Source organism: Corvus cornix, chromosome 20 (assembly GCF_000738735.6).
Source record: "Corvus cornix cornix isolate S_Up_H32 chromosome 20, ASM73873v5, whole genome shotgun sequence".
Classification (NCBI taxonomy): Eukaryota; Metazoa; Chordata; class Aves; order Passeriformes; family Corvidae; genus Corvus; species Corvus cornix.
In genome coordinates, this window is record NC_046349.1 from 13904301 (window position 1) to 13912174 (window position 7874).

At 45.6% G+C, this 7874-nt stretch overlaps 1 long non-coding RNA gene across 2 annotated transcripts; it reads right to left on the reverse strand.

The window, feature by feature from the left end:
- Positions 1–1900: 1900 nt before the first annotated feature.
- On the reverse strand, positions 1901–5632 carry LOC104687595. Of its 2 annotated transcripts, none has more exons than XR_005603480.1 (4): positions 5302–5632; positions 5079–5197; positions 3642–3794; positions 1901–2838 (listed from the first exon to the last, which is right to left on the reverse strand). It is a non-coding gene; the product is annotated as an uncharacterized LOC104687595 (long non-coding RNA). The 2 variants fall into 2 exon arrangements; XR_005603481.1 differs by having other exon boundaries at positions 3642–3791; positions 5302–5631.
- Positions 5633–7874: the final 2242 nt, after the last annotated feature.

Sequence of the window (7874 nt, forward strand, 5' to 3'; positions counted from 1 at the left end):
CCAGCCATGTTTGTAATTTATATGTAGTACAAGGTCCTTTCTGTTCAGCCCACCTCTGGATATTCCAAACACAAAGAGTGAATCCTGATAACTCACTTTTCTCCTACAGATTAGACCCCTTTCTCTTTGCTTCACTAACACCATCATTACAAGGTGCTTGCAAGCATGAATATACTATTACACAAAATTTCAGAATTTTTCTTTAAAAACAAATAAAATTGAAAGCACTGTACTTGTTCAAGCCCAGCTCAAGGCAGTTCCTGTATGACCAGCCTGGCCTTCCCGTTCTTACTGGTGTCCCAGTTACTAAACATTGTTTGTATGGGCAGCCCTGCAGAATCTCCAGCTTTGATCCTTTTTCCAGATTGGGTATTTGCTGCAGGTTTAACAATTTTGGAAAGTTTTAGGGAATAAAACCAAACCAATTCATTCAGATAATGAAATTAAGGAAAAATGTGTGTTGTTTAGCTCTTTTGAAAAGCCCTGATGCCTTCATAAGCTATAGTGGGGATTTTAAATTGGCAGAAAACTACCCTCATCTGGGACATATTTTCCCATTTCCAGGAAAATATGACTGAATTTGGCCAAGTTACAATTCCTTACTGAATTCTTTACTCTATATAAACTGTGTTTTTCTGAAGATTCACTGGAGTTCGACAGCTGAGGATGAAATCAGTGTGCACCATCTCCTGTCCATGCCACACTGAATAGCCATTATTCTCTTGGGCAGTTGCTGTTTGCCCTGGATCTGCAGGAACTGAATGGGATTCTTCCTGCAGATGAAGCTGCCAGAGCTTGCTCTGGTACCTGACAGAGGTGTGAAGTGGGGCAGCTGTACCCAGTGCTCACTGGCACCTGTGAGGAATGGAAGGGCTGAGGTCAGGAAAGGCTAACTGGAGCTACAAGAAATTCTTCTTTAACCACATAGAAAAGAGCAAGGATCTTTTAGCTAGAATGGAGAGAACCTGGCATGGGGCTAATAGTGCAGGGAATATTCTGGGCATTTTGAGATACTTAATCTAGAACCTCAAATAAAGCATAAATGACTGTTGTAGGTCATTTAATCCATGGATCAAGCTTTATAAACTCCAACAGGTACTTGTGCATTTTACTGATGGTCATGTGACTCGTGTGTCTTTGGTTTTTTTAGGAAGTTGTGTTTTTAACAACTGAGTATAAACAAAGCAATATACATATAAAATTACTCCTGGTAAGATTTTATGGTGTTTTTATTATGAGAATGAGTAGATCAATGCAGATCAAGTGCTTTTGTAGCGCTCTAAGTGTTCTGCAACAGCCGATCAAACAGTAGAAGCTTTCTCCTGTAAACAAACCAACAGTGTCCCCTGCAATCCTGGTGTCAGCACTGCAGCCCCCAAGTGCACACTCAGCCACCTCCCCCAGCAGTGACACGACCACAGCCCCAGACACTGGGGTATCTTTACAGGATGTCCTGCAGATCCAACAGAAAGGGAGCACAGACACCCAGGCTGGGTCCCTGTCAATGGAGGCATACTGATATTTCTTAATGTTAAATCAAAATCCAGAATTAATACAGAATGGGGGACATGAAGCAGATCGATTCCAGGTTTGTTCTATTTAATTATTTTGGGTTTATGGCAAGCAGGAACATCCTCCTCTACCATAAACACAGGTGAAGAACAGACTGGTGGGCTGGGGTAAGGTTCATATTCAGGTTAACTACATCAGATTAAAATTTGAGCCTGGAATTTCCAAAGATAAGGTACAAACTTCTAATGCTAGTGTAAGAAAGGAGTAGGGAAAAGCCACTCCTACAGCACAGTGCTGCTGTAATTGATATGATAACTGCTGCAACTCAGAACAAGAACTTGGAACAGAGCCAGAGAGATGGTGCACAAACCTGAGATAACAATGGCAGAGCAGACAAGAAACAAATTTAAACCATCTTTCTTTGAGGGTAAAAGAAAATGACCAATCCAAGATCCAAGAGAGCTGCTGTTGCTGCAGCAGCTTGTGATGGAAGGAAATGATATGCAAATCTGATTGCAGAGTCGTTGTGCACAGCCTGCAGAGCCACAGCGACAGCCGGGTTCAACAGGAGTCAGCACTGACAAAGGGAAAGGGTGCTCCAGGTACAGCAACGAGCCACCGAGAGCAGGACTGCTCTGAAACCCCACACCATGAAACAACATTGATTTCCCCATAGGCAATGTATTTTACTTTATCTTACTGAAGATTTACTCAAGTGCTCAGCACAAACACCAGAGCACAGCAGTCCACCAACAAAACCCCATGTTTCTCTTCCTAGACATTACTGTGCTAATTGGAGGAGGGAAGTTTCGCCTGAGCTTTGTCTCCTAATTCAAATCAGCAAGACTAAATTTTGTAACTGGTGAGTATGGCTGGAGGATCAACACATGCATTTAAAAATGACAAAAAGTATTATCAATACAAGCAAAGATTTTGTAGCTATCTGTACATCCTCTTCAAGGACGAGGAACCAAAGAAATGGAAAGAGTGAATTTCCACACTGGTAACTAAAGCAGCTGTGCATGTCTGAGTAGACACCTTTTCCAATCATGCTTTCAGACAAAGAATCCCATCTAAGAAGGTGACCAGCGCTGACCCATGGAAACAATAAGAGAACAGCAGATACAAGAGTCTGGGGAAGGAAAGGCTGGCAAGAGAAGGTTCACAAGAGGTTCAAAAGCTTGTGGGATCCATCTGAACAAACTTACCACCTTCCCTTCACTGGAGCTAGAAATGTGAGGTGCGTGCCTGACTGATGGCAAATAGAACGAGGAACATAAAAAATCTCAGCATAAGCTCCCAAGCTGCAGAGGTGAGAGAATGAACCTAACAGCAAATCAGACAGAATACAGTCAGCAGTGAAGAGCTATTGATTCCAACCACTGCCTTTGAGCAGGCAATGCCCTACCACCAAAGTAATCACCACCTTTCAGGAATGCACTCAAGGGATTTTTGACCAAAGAAACCAATCTCTTGTGTCCTACACTTTGCACAGACTAAACGTGCCTAGCTTCTAGGCGCCTGTAGGTATTTGTAGGGGTGTGTAGGGGTGTGCAGGGCTCCGTAGGGATGTGTCGGGGTTTCTAGGCATCTGCAGGGGTCCATAGGGAGGTGCCGGGGTGTGCAGGGGTCTGTAGGTGTGTGCAGGGGTCTGTAGGTGTTTGCAGGGGCCTGTAGGTGTGTGCAGGGGTCTGATGGGGTCTGTAGGTGTTTGTAGCGGTCTGTCGGTGTGTGCCGGGGTCTGTAGGTGTGTGTAGGGGTCTGTAGGGGTCTGTAGGTGTTTGTGGCGGTCTGTAGGTGTGTGTAGGGGTCTGTAGGTGTTTGTAGCGGTCTGTAGGTGTGTGCAGGGGTCTGTAGGTGTGTGCCGGGGTGTGTGGGGCCTGCCCGTGCCCTCCCCGCCTCCTCCCCGGCCCTTCCCGCCTCGCCCCTCAGGCGGCCCCGCGCGCGCCCCGGCGCCACCTGGCGGCGGCGGCCCCGCAGCGCTGCCCGCGGCCAAGATGGCGCCCTGAGGGCCCGGCCCCGCGGCCGCTCCGCCAGCCGGCCCTGAGCAAACCCTACCCTGGCCAAACGCGGGCTGTGAGGGGACAAAACGAGCGGAACGGTGGGTGTACTTCCATAGCGCAACTTACGTCTGTTCCAGCTCTGTCCAGGGGACACCCGCATCAGGCACAGTGATGTCCTGCAGCAGAGGTGTGAGGTTTTCCGCTGGGCGAAGTCTTCTACTGGACTCTACAAGGCTTAGCTTGAGCTCATCAGGAGTGTAGTTTCACGTGCTACAACTGCTACACAAAATTAAACACTGGAATGAAAGTTAGAAGTTACACACTGGAGGAAATTGCTATTCCTAATTGAAAATGTAAAAAACACAACACTAAGGCAACTCTCCATGAAAAGTAACCAAAAGCCCCATTCCCATTTCGATGGTGCAGGGCCAGGCCCACCCAAAGAGACACTCAAGAAGACGCAGCCACAAAAGCCGTGATCAATTCTCAAGCAAGAAAACACCTAAATTACACAGCTGCTTGGAGCAGGGTACCAAGATGTGCAAGGATCAAGAGAGGTCAGCAGTAAAAACCACGTGTTTAATTTCAGCTGAAGAGGTCTGAAGGAAACAGAATGACTTCCAAGGAGCAGAGAACACAAATAATTTCTGTATTCCTTGTCAGAACTAACAGGCTGATGGCAAACCCACTTTTAAAAATATCCATTCTGCTGTACAGCACTGTACAGGAAAGTTGTTTGTGTCTTCTTTATTTCTTATTTAACACCAGTACGAGTGGCACTTGACTAAACCAATAGTCTCCAGCTGACATGAACTAATACTTGAATGAAGTATTAAGTAGTTCACTTTGCAACATCATCTTAATCAAGCTTGAAAATTTGGGTTTTTTTGTAAATGTTAACAGCATTAACAAGATTTGTGTCTTGCCCACTGTAGATGTGTAGATGACTAATAAAATAGATCTTAACCCAGAAGTAAGACAAATGCTGTCAGTGGTTTAACCACGTGAAAATGATGTGGGTATCCTGGACCAAGCATTGTGTCATCACCTTGAAAATGTTGAACACAAAACCAGAACAAAGATCCCAAGATGAGGTTATGCGTAAGTGGTCTGACTTACTGCAAATCATTGACAACCATATATGAAAAGATGATGTCAAGGAAGATGCATGGGAAAAAATTCTCTGCATAATGAAACTGAACAAGTTTCCCTTTTCTTTCTTGGAGACAAAAATAAATCACATCAACATTTTGCTGTCAAAATGAAGGAAGGGGGCGAGGGGAAGGTATTTTAAAGATTGGTTTAGGAGCATCTTTTGTCATGATAAGAGGAAAATTTAAATAAACTGCTCAAAGAGAACATGACTGGCTTTACATCACCAGGCTCAGGTGGGATATCAGCTTCCTGCAGGTCACAAGGAGAACACTCCCAAGTGCTCCCCTTAGGGTTTTGGAGCCTTCCTCTCCTTTTTGGTGGTGGTGGGGAAGTGTTTCACCCTACAAAGTGCAACTTCAAAACCTCTGTCTTTGCCTTCAGGGATCCCAGGCGTCCCCTGGTCCTCACCAGTGGAGCTCAGCAGCCGGAGGGGAGCTGGCTGCACCTCGGATCCTCAAACTGCACATGGTCCCACTCAGTCACATCGGCACTCGGAGCTCAGCCTCACACACCATCAGGCTTCATTTCTACAAACCAAATAACAAGGACCAGGCACAGTAATTAACAAGGAAAAAAAATTCTAAACAAACAAAAGCATGCAAATAGTGATTCAGCGGCAGCTCAACTTTACCCAGCACTGCATCCCAGCCACGGGAGTCCCGCAGACCCGTCCCTGCTCATCCCGAAGGAACACCGGCAACTCACTCCTCCGCTAACCCACCGAGCATCGGCCGGGCCGGGGCCGCTCCCGGCACAGCCCCGCCGAGGGCTCGGGTCCGGGCACAGGAGCCTCCGCGGCTGCAGCGGGACCGCCCGGGCCGCGGGCCCCCTCGGTACCGTCCCGCCGGGACCCCCGGCCGCATCTGCAGCCCCCCGGTCGGTGTCCCCCGGTAGGAGCGGCTCAGGAGGCAGCCCCCGCTCTGCGCCCCCTCCTCTCCCGGGCCGGGGCTGCTCCGGGCCCGGCGGAGCTCAGCGCGCCGAGCGCGGCACCCGGCGGTGCGGGGCGGGAGCGGCTGCGGGAGCGGGGCGGGCTCGGCTCTGGCTTAGTCACCGGGAAATTAAAGGGCTGCAGAGGAAAATGCAGCTCTAAGGTGCTCGTAATTTCTCTATCCCCGTTTGTGAGTATTGAAATGATTTGAGGTTAGAGACGTGCGGTTCTTGATTGAGCAGCGCAGAAGCTGTGACACACTGCCTAGGTCACAACCAGATCTTGTCCCTTACCCCTTCCTCTTTTCCTTCTGCATTCCTTTCTAAAATATAGAGATCCAGTTATTAACCACCTGGAGCACATTTGAAAGACAGTTAATAGCATTTCAATGTTTAATAAAACACCCAAATGCTCTTTTGCAAGTAGTTTTTTAAGTTTTAGCTCATTTCTTAACTCACAAGTTTGCAAAAATATATCTACTTTTCTCATTTTGCTGCACAGGACAGAAAGAGTACGAATGGCAGACTTAGTAACAAGGTTATTAAGAGATTTAAGCTATTAGGTTTTTAGATTTCAGAATTACAAGACCAAGCATTTTATGCAGCATTCACAAAGTCAGAGAAATCTATGTTTCTACATTCAACTCATTCTCCTCAGCATTTTAAGAATTTCAAATCATTTTTACTCTCCAACAGAAAAGAGAATCCCACTATTTTTTTTTTTAATTGGGTCCACCAGAACAATAGCAAAGAAGCAAAAGAAAAAGAAAAAAGACAAAAGCCTTGAGAAATTCCAGAAATTACTCACAAGAGGAATACTCTTTTCATGCCTAGAATTTACTGCTACAGCTGTGAGTGTCTAAAGGGACCAGGCTTGCAGTCAGAGATAGGATCTTTTATTTGACCAGCTTATACAGCTTCATAGAATAGACAAACTTGCAGAATTACATATTCCTTTCTGCAACATGCTGGGACTCTCACCTCCTTCATTAGTAAATCTCCTATTTGCTTCCTACTTTTTACTTTTATCTCCATTTTCTCTTGCAGCTGTGGATAGCTAGGCCATTTTCAGAACTGATTTAGACAGGACAGTCTGTGATACACATCAGCTTTGTGTGTTGTAACCACACCAACAAAGTGTTGTTTATAAAAGTACCACCCCCTGCACAGGGTGGTGTCCTCACCTTCTCTGGCTCCTTTCACATCAGCTGCTGTTCTCATCTGTTCTTCAGTTCTGAGCACAGCCATTCCACCTGTGATTACAACAACGCCATTATCAGTACCCAGGTACTGCCAGGTGCTCATGAGAGCACTCCAGAGAAGCCACTGCACCACACAGGACAAGAACCATGTTCTGATGTGGGGACAATAAATACACTCTTATACACCTTCTTAAACATAACACCACAGAGCCTGAAACAAGTCTCTCACTGATGAAATGCCAGGTATTTCCTTATGCTATCAGGTAACGAAATAGTAGTTCAATAGAAAGGAATGTCAATTGGAAAGACAAGAAATGATACCATATTAGCAACACTTCTGAAATCTGTATAAGAACTGCTGGTTTAATAGCACAGCACTTCTTTAATCACTTTGTGCTTCATGGCTCTAAAGCACTTTTAAATCAAGCACACGACATTAAGTCCCCAGAGACAAATTTATCTCCTATGTGAGAGGAAAAGCACACAAGTGATCTGTCAGAGCTGCACAAGGACTCTGAGTCCTTACATCTTGGCTGCAATTTCACCTCCCCAAGGACCAGCTGTACCATTTATTGCATACTTCTACTGCATCCAAGAATATGGGTACCATCCAGCACATCTTTCCTCATGTTAGCATGGGAAGCCATTTATGAAGCTACTTTAAAGCTGATTATTCCTCTCTAACATTACCACATGCAACTACATCCTAGTATCTGAGTGTGACACTTGTACTGAAGAAACACGTGTTCAGAAGAATTCCAGAAAGTCTGTAACTAGAATGCCACAGCTAATTCGAAGATGAAAAAAAAACTTCAAAGAGGCATTTAGCACTGGTCTAAATCTTTCTCCTGTTGGTATACCAGGAGAGCAGGATTTTTACTTGATTACTCATGAAAATCCTGGGAATTCTTTGTATCTGTAACCATACATGAATTTTCAATTTCATAAAATAACCCAAGTCCTAATGCCTTGTTAAGAGCTCATCACCTTGAGAAAAGTTAAATGCCGCTAGGTTTAAAGGACGGACGCAGCTAACAGCTGCATTCCTTCCTCAAGGAGGCAGCAGTAGGGAAAG